Source organism: Gallinula chloropus (genome assembly GCF_964237585.1).
Source record: "Gallinula chloropus genome assembly, chromosome: 17".
NCBI classification, from domain to species: domain Eukaryota; kingdom Metazoa; phylum Chordata; class Aves; order Gruiformes; family Rallidae; genus Gallinula; species Gallinula chloropus.
In genome coordinates this window covers 13345953-13355008 of record NC_140102.1, presented here as the reverse complement: position 1 = coordinate 13355008, position 9056 = coordinate 13345953, and positions in this window count along the sequence as shown.

Below are 9056 nucleotides of genomic sequence, written 5' to 3'. Positions count from 1 at the left end.
CCTGCTCTGCATTTGCAAGATAATTCTCCTTTTCTGCGCAGACCTCTGTAGGTGGAATCTTGGGCAGAAGCAGATAACTCATCCCCTAAGGAAGCCTAGGATAAAGTTTTGGAAAAGTCTCTGAACAAGTTGAAGCATGTTCTCATGAGCTCTAAGGGTTTGCTGAATGACTCTTATGTTTGTCATCTTTCTACTTAGCAGAGATCTTTCTCTGTAAGCTTCAAACAAGTTGCATCCATGTGTTTTCAGGTCAGGAAATTGAAAGTACAGCATGCAGCTCCATTTTTGTTTATTTAAAAAAAAATAATGTATGGTTTCATACAGGTATCCCCTGCCCAGGCTTTTGATTTGTATCTTCTGTGAGGGATTTTTGCTGCATGTAGGCTTCCAGAGGCTCTGTTGCAGCCCAGATGGCCATCTTCTGCGAGGGCAGGTTAGGAGTCATGGTCAAGCGTCCTGTTTTGAGGTGGCCTGTTGACATTGTAGTAGAGCAGCAGTTGTTGAGCTAATTTGTATGAGGAAGAAGCTATGCAAAGTTTAATATGAAGTGGTTGGTTTAGCTGGCAGAAAGGGAGAGGTGGGCTGGTTTCCATTTCCCTTTAAAATGTCAAACACTAATAGTCTCTTCCGATCATCCTGAGATTACCAAATAATTGACTCCTGCCTACAGCAAAAACCTCCCTGATCAACAAAGCAGGAAGCCGATGACAGCAATTGCCTGAACGTGTCCAAATTAGTCAACCCCTTGCAACCCCAGCAGGGTCAACAGTGGCAGCCCAGAGGTCGTGGGGCAGCAGGAGATGGAGGTTGAAGATTGCCCTGCTTCCTCTGCCCTCTCATGCCTCCAGGACATAGGAGGGAGATGAGGGATTCACAGCTGGAGCAGCCAGCACCTGAACTGCGTGTCCAACAGAGATCTGTTTATTCAGAAGATCTGCTGTGTGTTAGCCAAGGCCCAGGGTTAGGGTAGGAGCGGAGGAAGTGCCTGTCTCTGTGAGTGGCAGCAGAGCAGTTGTGTTCTGTGTGGGGCTGACCCAGTGTCAGGCAGCTCCTAGCATGTTTCCCCTTCATGTCCTCCAGGGTTTGCTTGCTTTGCTGTGCAGAACTGACACGTTTACAACCACTGCTGGATTATTTTTTCTGTGCCTTCGTTTGTTCTCCCACAGCTGTGCAAGTGACTGCAGAAAGATCTGAGTATGTGAATGCTGCCCTGGGATAGACCGGCAAAACTGGGGATGTTGAGTATATGTATGAGTAGGCGTGAAGCCCATGACCGCAGAGAGAAGCCAGAGAAGGACATCCACTGGGCCATTCCTTAGTTGGGTGCCTCATCGATGCATCTAGTTAGGCATGCTGGGTTTTTGAGTTTATAAAGTGGGAGAGGGAAAGCAGCAAACAATCTCTGGCCCCACTCCCCCCTCATCTTTGAAAGGACTCTGTGTGTGTCTGTGACTTCTTGAAGGCACCCGGGCATTAAGAACTGTGGCATTTTCCTGAGATTATTTTAGGACTCAGAGGACAGAGGGAGAAAAGAGAAGTGTTGTCTCAGAGCTCCCAAGCAATAGCACTGTTGTTACAGGTAGGATGGGAAAGTTTTAAGCCCAGGCTCTTTGTCTGCTAGCCGGTATTGTCTGTTTCCTAAAGCGGAGGAGCCGGGGATGGGCAGCCGGCCCCTGACAGCTCCGAGCGCCCTGCTGCAGGTCAGGACCTCTGCCCAGGGAAGGAGCACTGCCTGTGGGCCTTCCACGTCTGCTCACCCAGAGCTCGGACGGACACTCTGTCGCTCTGACAAAGGTCACTTTTACATCCCGTCTTCGGAAAGGTCACAGCATGACCCCAGGTGCAGGAGGAGAGGAGGAGGGACAAGAAGGCTTTCTCTCTTTTGTTTTTCTTCCTTTTTTTTTTTTAATTTCTTTTTTAATCTGTTACTACCACTGGAAAGAATCTGCCTTGCCTTTGCTCTTGTTCCTGCCCCCTCACTCTTCCCCCACACTGGCACCTTGTCTTCCTGAGCGCTATAGTATAAGTTTTCCCCTTGTAGGCTGAACTGGCTGGTTACAAGATTTTCTCCTCTTTTTCCACCTGGTTCTATCTGTGCAGCTGTAGCTGTGGTATCAATGCCCCTTCAAATTAATAAGCAAACACTTCCAACCTTACTGTGCCCTCCAGATGTAAGCTGTGTGAGCATAGCTCATCACCGCAGCTTCTGGAAGATGCACGAGCACATACATAAAAGTAGTTTTTCCCCCTGAGGGCTGGGAGGGGGGAAGTAACAATCCTCCTCCACCTCATTCTGGTGTGTATTGTGGTAAGTGGATACATCTCCTGAAGGGAAAACTACTTTCTCCTGCTCTTTTCTGTCAGCGTTTACACATGTCAGTGGGAGACAGGGATGAGAGGTAAAAGCCAAATCCTCAGGTGTCGCTCACTGTGCTGCATAGTTGTTTGTGAACTAGGATTTACTGAACCAGCTAGAGGATGAAAATCATTTCTTCTTGATTTAAAGAAGGCCCGGTGATTAATGAGACATTTATGTTCAAACCCTGTATGGTGTCAATTCAGAACTAGGATCTCTAAGTGCTGGATCATCCTTCCAGGGTTATTTCAAGTTCTTCCATGTCATAGAATTTGAGCAGCAATAGAATTCTTTTCTTCATTTTGGTTACTGATGGAAGGGAAGAATATAGGAGGTTTCTCTGCTCATTTTAATACTTTTTCTTAAGCGTTGGACTGTGTTACTGGCAGCAAAGGTGCTGGACGTGATACTCCTTGTGGTGTTCTGCAGTGACCTGTTACCCATGCTCGTTGTAGTCCTTCAAACAACAGAAGTGGGAGATTAAGTTTTAGAGACATAGTTGACTTTGTGAGGACAGTAACTTGATATAAGGTGTTTTATTTGCAGTGTTCATTCTTAACAAGGAAATTCCTTATGTTTAAGTAGAGATAGAAAGAGGTAGAGAACGAAACACGGAGGAGTCACTTTTCAGAGAAGTCATTAGAACTTTTGTGTAGGAAACAGCCTGCCTCTGGCTGGGCTTTGAAAAACAGATAGTCAAGATTTCGCTTCTATAATAAAGTGTAATAATGTGCATCGATCTTAGATATATGCAAGGGCTCTTATTACTCACGTATCTCTGTCACATCTCACAATTTGGCTTTGTGAGATAGCATTCCTTTAAAAAAAGTGCATCCTGTTAACTCAGAGCAATTAAGGCACTAAAGACCAGCTTACTTTCAGTAGTGTGAGTCCCTTCTCCCATTCCTGAGAGCTCAGCAAATCTATGCAGCTAGCAGAATGCACACTGGGCCAGTCTGCCTGTTCCTGAGCTGTAACTAACCAGATGGATAGAAGTCCTCTATATTGGCCAGGCCACAGAAAGGGCAAAATCTGTGGAGCAGCAACAACTTGTGTAAGGTCAAAAACTAGGTCATGGTCACGCTAGGAAATACCAATGAACTGCACTACCTGTTGAGCAAAAAACAACAACAAAAAAGAAGAAGAAATAGCCTTGATGAAGAATGCCCACAGACCCAAAGGAGAATTCTGGATTTCCAGTCGGAAGAGAGACTGTTCCACTAATTGGGACTTAAAAGGTCTTTTCTATTCTGTTTAAATTCTTATAATATGCCCCTTACCAAGATATGAGGGTGTCTGTCCAAGGATGTCTCTCTTTTCAGTCCTTTTAGCTGTGTTTATTTTCCTCTCTCCCCTTACCCATTCTTTGCAAGTTCGTGAAGAGCATTCAGACCCCATGAGGGGGTCTCTACAGATCCCCTAAGAAGATTAAGCTCTCTGAATATTTCATGCCCCTGATTGACAGTTCTTGAGGACCTCTTGTAAGCCTGGCGCCCGTATTCTTGTTAAAAAAAAAAAAAAAAGAGAGAGAGAGACAAGAAAATCACATCCAGAGAAAAAAAATTGATCCTATGGGCCTGACCTCTGCTGATGGAAGGCACTAGACGGAGGCAGTTCCTCCCGGACATGTCCCCCTCCCTTTCCCTCCCCACCAGTCTCTATTGTGAAATAAAAGGAAGGTAATGGGATTGTAAGAAGCAAGTAGTCAGAGAGTGGTTGCTGCCCCATCCCCCTCCCCTGAGCTCCAGTGCTTAGGCTCATGGCCCCTCAAGAGCTATTGTAAGCCTCCGTCCCTGACTCTCATTCTGCGCGGCGTTCTTCCTTTTCTAACAAGCTGACCTAGCTGAGCCGATGGCCCCTCATTAGAGGCTGAACTGAAGAGCGAGCCCTGTGCTCTCCTGCAGCCGTTTCACCCCATTAAGGGTTGCCCCCTGGTTGACAGCGGGGAAAGGGAGCCGACGACCTGTAAATTTTCATCAGACTGCTTTAGATTCTCCCTTCCCCCTTAATCATCCCGTAATAGGCAGCTGAGAAGTTTCTCCTTTATTTGGAAAGGCAGGGCTGAGGAGATCTCCTCACATGCTGGGTTTAGGAGACATTCCTTGATGGAAACAGGGAGATGAGGATGAGGGGGCAGAAAGGAAGAAAGAAACAGCTCCTGACCCTTCTTAGAACTGGATTGTTGCTGCAGTTGCTGTAGATACCAATGTGGAAGACAGCAAGGTCCCACTTGCTTCTCGTCTGATGCGGAGGGAGTAAGCACATTGCACAAAGTCTGTTCCTGTAGCCTGGTGGTGTTTAGCATGGGAACTGTTAAGCTTGGCTGACAAGTGTAAATCTTCCTAGGAATAGTAACTGTAATTGCAGAAACACTAACAACAAAAGGCCTCAATCCTTCCACTTGCTGTTTGTTGACTTCAGAGGGTCACCTGGGATCCTCAGGATCTTGTCTCTTCTGGCCAGCCCATTTCTCGGGCTTGCTTGAGATACAGGTGTAAATATCTTGTGTGCCTTATCCAAACTTGGGTTTGCTTCAGCTCATTTTCAGACCAAAGAGGAGCAATTTCCAGGATGGTGCTCTCAGGACATATTACAGTTCTGCTAAGAGCTGTGTGACAAGAGGGAGAGGAGATGGAACTTATTCCTACTAGAGGGAAAGGCCTGGAAGCAGTTGTGGTTTTGACTGTCGTGAATGTAAATGAAGGTGAGACTTTAAAGTTTTGTTTTGAGCTGTCCCCAAGGTAGAACAGGCTGGGTAGGGAACAGTGAGGCTGCAGGAGCCTTGTGAGTACTGAACCCAATCACCCACCAGCACTTGATGAGGGCTTCACCACCTCTCATGTCCGCACCCCACAGACAGAGAACTTCCCTTCTTCAGATTCTGCAGTGGTTGTGGTTATTGGTCTCTTACTCCAGGTTTAAAGTTGGGGTTTTTTTAGGATGTAGTTTATAAGATGTTTTAGAGACCAGAGCACATAGAGGGAAGGATGTGTATGCTCTTCTGAAGCAGGTACCTCTTGGCTGTTACAGTGAAGGAAACCATTCATCTATGAGAACACTGGATTTGCCCAAGAACTAATGAATCCCCATTTCTCTTATCCTCTTGATGGCCTTGTTCAAGTTTGGACTAGCCAAAGAGCAAGAGTATCAGTCAGATCAGCGATAGATTTATTTAAGTAAACATGACCTGCTTAAACGCTGTATGGAATTTTAACCTGGGATTTTGGGCAGGGAGCAGTTGAGTTTAAGCCATAGCAAGTCAACCTCCAACTGGGTTGGCAAGGCATCTGTGAAGTCCTAGGTACCCCATCAGTCTTCACTGATAAAGAAAAAGTAGTTGATGCAGGTGGGAGTAAATGAACCAGAAGGCAGAAAGTCCTAGCAGTGTTTGTTCTGGACTCATATTATTTAGGGTACAGATGGTCAGGGAGGAAGGCTGGAAAGAGGGAAGAAGATAAGCTGTGCCATGCACAGGCATTGGCACAGCTTCCTATTGGCAAGTTTATGGGAGTCATGCACGGTGCTGGGGATACTCCACAAATTTGGTGCAACAGGGTTAGGACCATGTGAGTAGAGAAATTGGTCACTCCTGAGTAATTAGGAGACCACCAACTTTTGCAGTACTGTCGTCTTTTCTATGCTTGGGAAACCAGAGTTTATGGATTCAATTTAAAGTCTCCTCTCTGATGTCATGCTCGCCTTCTCTGCATGATTGGTCTGGAGTGGAACACAAAGCTCTCTTAAACTTGAAAGCCCTTTCCAGGTAGACTCAGTATTCTGAGTGAGGTATGGCTGGACACTCTTATCAGGGCTTGGGACCGTTTGGACTCTTGATATAATGTCCTACATATAATAGGTAAAGGCAGTTTTATAAAGTGTCGGTTGAGCCAGTCAGTTATCCAATAACATCACCTTTATAAAGTTTAGTAGTATTTTTAACAACCAGTGGATGTCCCATTTACTTGCAAAAGCAACCTTGGTGAAATGCCAGTGCTGTTCCTCAGCAGTGTGCTCTGGGTGGGCTGTGCAGCTTGCATCGCAGGTCGCCTGTGGCTACAGTTTGGTGTTTGGGGGAAAGAGAAGAGCATCTGGGTGTTTATAACCATCATGGGAAGGATTTGTGTACAGACAGAATAAAGGAAGCGTTAGCTCTTGATTAGTCTCACACCACTGGTGGTAAGCTTTGTAAAGGCTCTATTGCCAGAGCACAAAATTATGACCCACAGCTTAGTCCTTGCCTCCTTTGTTACTACTGGTGCTGCGGGATGGGGTTCAGGGACCTGCCTGTCCGTACTCTGTGCCTGGAGACAACAAACCCTGCAAGACCAATGCCAGTGGTTTCATAGGAATTGAATCCTCTCCTGCTGAAGGGAAATGATGGAATATGGGCTAGATTTCTGTCTTAACTGGAGTCGCTGATATGTGGTGGAGAAAACTCAACAGATTTCCTTGTAACTCTACCAGATTCAGGAAGAATGAATCCCAGGTCTGGGAACTTTGTGAAGTTTTGAAACAGGAAGAATCACGCCCAGTTTCTTGTAGTGGTTGCAGTCTCTACAGACAAAATCCTTCATCTCAGGTCAATGAAACCCTTTTTTTAATCCAGTTCTGTTCTTTGACTTAAAGCAATTTTATTAGAAATTTCCATCTGATTCCTGAAAATCCCTTCCTCTGCCCAGCTGCTGTGTCAGGCTGAGCAGAACCGCTGAGAGTGACAGAGCCTGAAGACAAAGTGACTCTTTAGTCATTCCCAGCTTCTTACATGGCCTGCCCTGTCTCTCTGAGACACAGAGAAGGAGCAATTTGAAAGTAACTGAATGCCTACCATCCTCTCATCATTCCTTTTTCAATTTTAGATGAGCAGCAGATAAAGCAGGGAGGACTGAAGGTCATTTTTCTCGATGGCAATTGGACCTGCCAGCCTACTTGCAGATTTCTGCTTCTCACGAACTACGCTATTTCATTTGTAATTAAACAAGAGAGGGGTTTCTTTGGGACTGGGGGGGAGGGGGTATTTTCACTACCCACATTATTAGGTATCTACCTTCACTGATAAGATTAGGAGACCAATCATCCATGCTGTGCCATAGCTCTGCTTTGTAGAAGCCTGCCTGCCTCCCTCTTCTGCCTGCACAGAGACTTTAGGGAGAAGTCCTTTCACCAGCTTAGATAACTGAGGTGTAAAAGCACAGGCAGTAAAAATATCTCATGGTGCTTAAGGCTCCTTTGCTTAAGGAGAACAGTAAAGCTCCTCCTGCACTGGGGTGTTGCAGTGGTTAAGAATGTACTTTTATTTTTTTCCTGGAGCAATTTCTGTCTCTTATTTTCTACTGAACATGATGGAGCATACAATTTATTGATAATACCGTGTTCTTCTGGTCTAGTCACCCATAGGAAAATATTTACAAAGACATCCCTCATATATTTTTAGACACCTAGTATAGGACATAATGCTCTTCAAGCAATCCCCGTTTTTTTGCAGAATAATTCAAGTTAAACATGACTTTTGGAGGTTCTGTGATCCAAGCCCCACTCAGACCAGAGGGGAAGAGTAGTGCAGGATCCTGCTATCCATCCTTACCCTGTCACAGCAGAGAACTGGCTCTTTCCATCATGGTTTTCAGGAGTCAGAATTGGTGTGGTCCTGCCAAACTGCCCTGCTGGAGTGGCCATTCTGTGGCAGCTGTGGCAAAAGAGATGGTCTGACCTCAGCGAGGTGGACTGGGAATGGTGTGGGAGTCTCCAAACTGCAAATCCATTTCAGCCACCCACATGGGAAACTCTGCATAGCTATGGTGCTCTATATGCTAAAAAGTGGTTATCACAGTAATAATAGGATGAGAAAGCTAAGGCTTTTCATCAGGAAGCAAAGAATGGTAATGGAAAACTTAGGTTCCCTGTTGACATGGTTATCCATGTTCAAAACCAGAGTGGAATTTAAACTTGCTTTCTAGGGTTCTGAAATTTCTGGGTCATTTTTTCCATCTTAATTTGTGGTTAGGAATAGAACCAGAAAGGCCAAGGTACCTCACAATTTCTTCGAGCATTTGGAGTCATGAGCAGAAGAAAAAAAATGTCCCAGAGATCACAGAGGAGATAATGATTTCCTTACCGGTTGGGAGCCGGGTTTTGCAGAGCTAAGAGGTTTGCTTTGGTTTCCAGTTAGACCTGGGTCAAATACAGTCCCTGGGTTTGCAGAGAGACCTGGCAGGAGGCAGGGGGCTGTAAAGACAGGACTTGGGGTCTCAAAGATTTTCTTCTCCTCAGGTTGCACTTGTTGCTCCAGGAATTCAAGGTTTGCAGAGAGACCTGGCAGGAGGCAGGGGGCTGTAAAGACAGGACTTGGGGTCTCAAAGATTTTCTTCTCCTCAGGTTGCACTTGTTGCTCCATGGAATTCAAGGCAGGGAGAGAGAAGCGTTGCCTTTGCCTTCCCTCGTTAGAGAAGAGGGTTTTTCACTGACTGTTATTGTAGGTCTTGAGTTTGTCCCTTCATCCTGGAGGGGGTGAAGGTGCCATGAAAGGCAAACACTGGCTTGTTCATCCAAAAGTGAGCTTTTCTACAAGAAAAGTAGAGATTGCATTTTGCCTTGAATAAGCTGGCTAAAGTTTGGAGTTGGAATCCACAAAATATGTTCATTTGGGGCAGGACATGATTCTTTTGAAACCAATTTTGCCAATTGTGGGGGCTGTAAAGTCCCT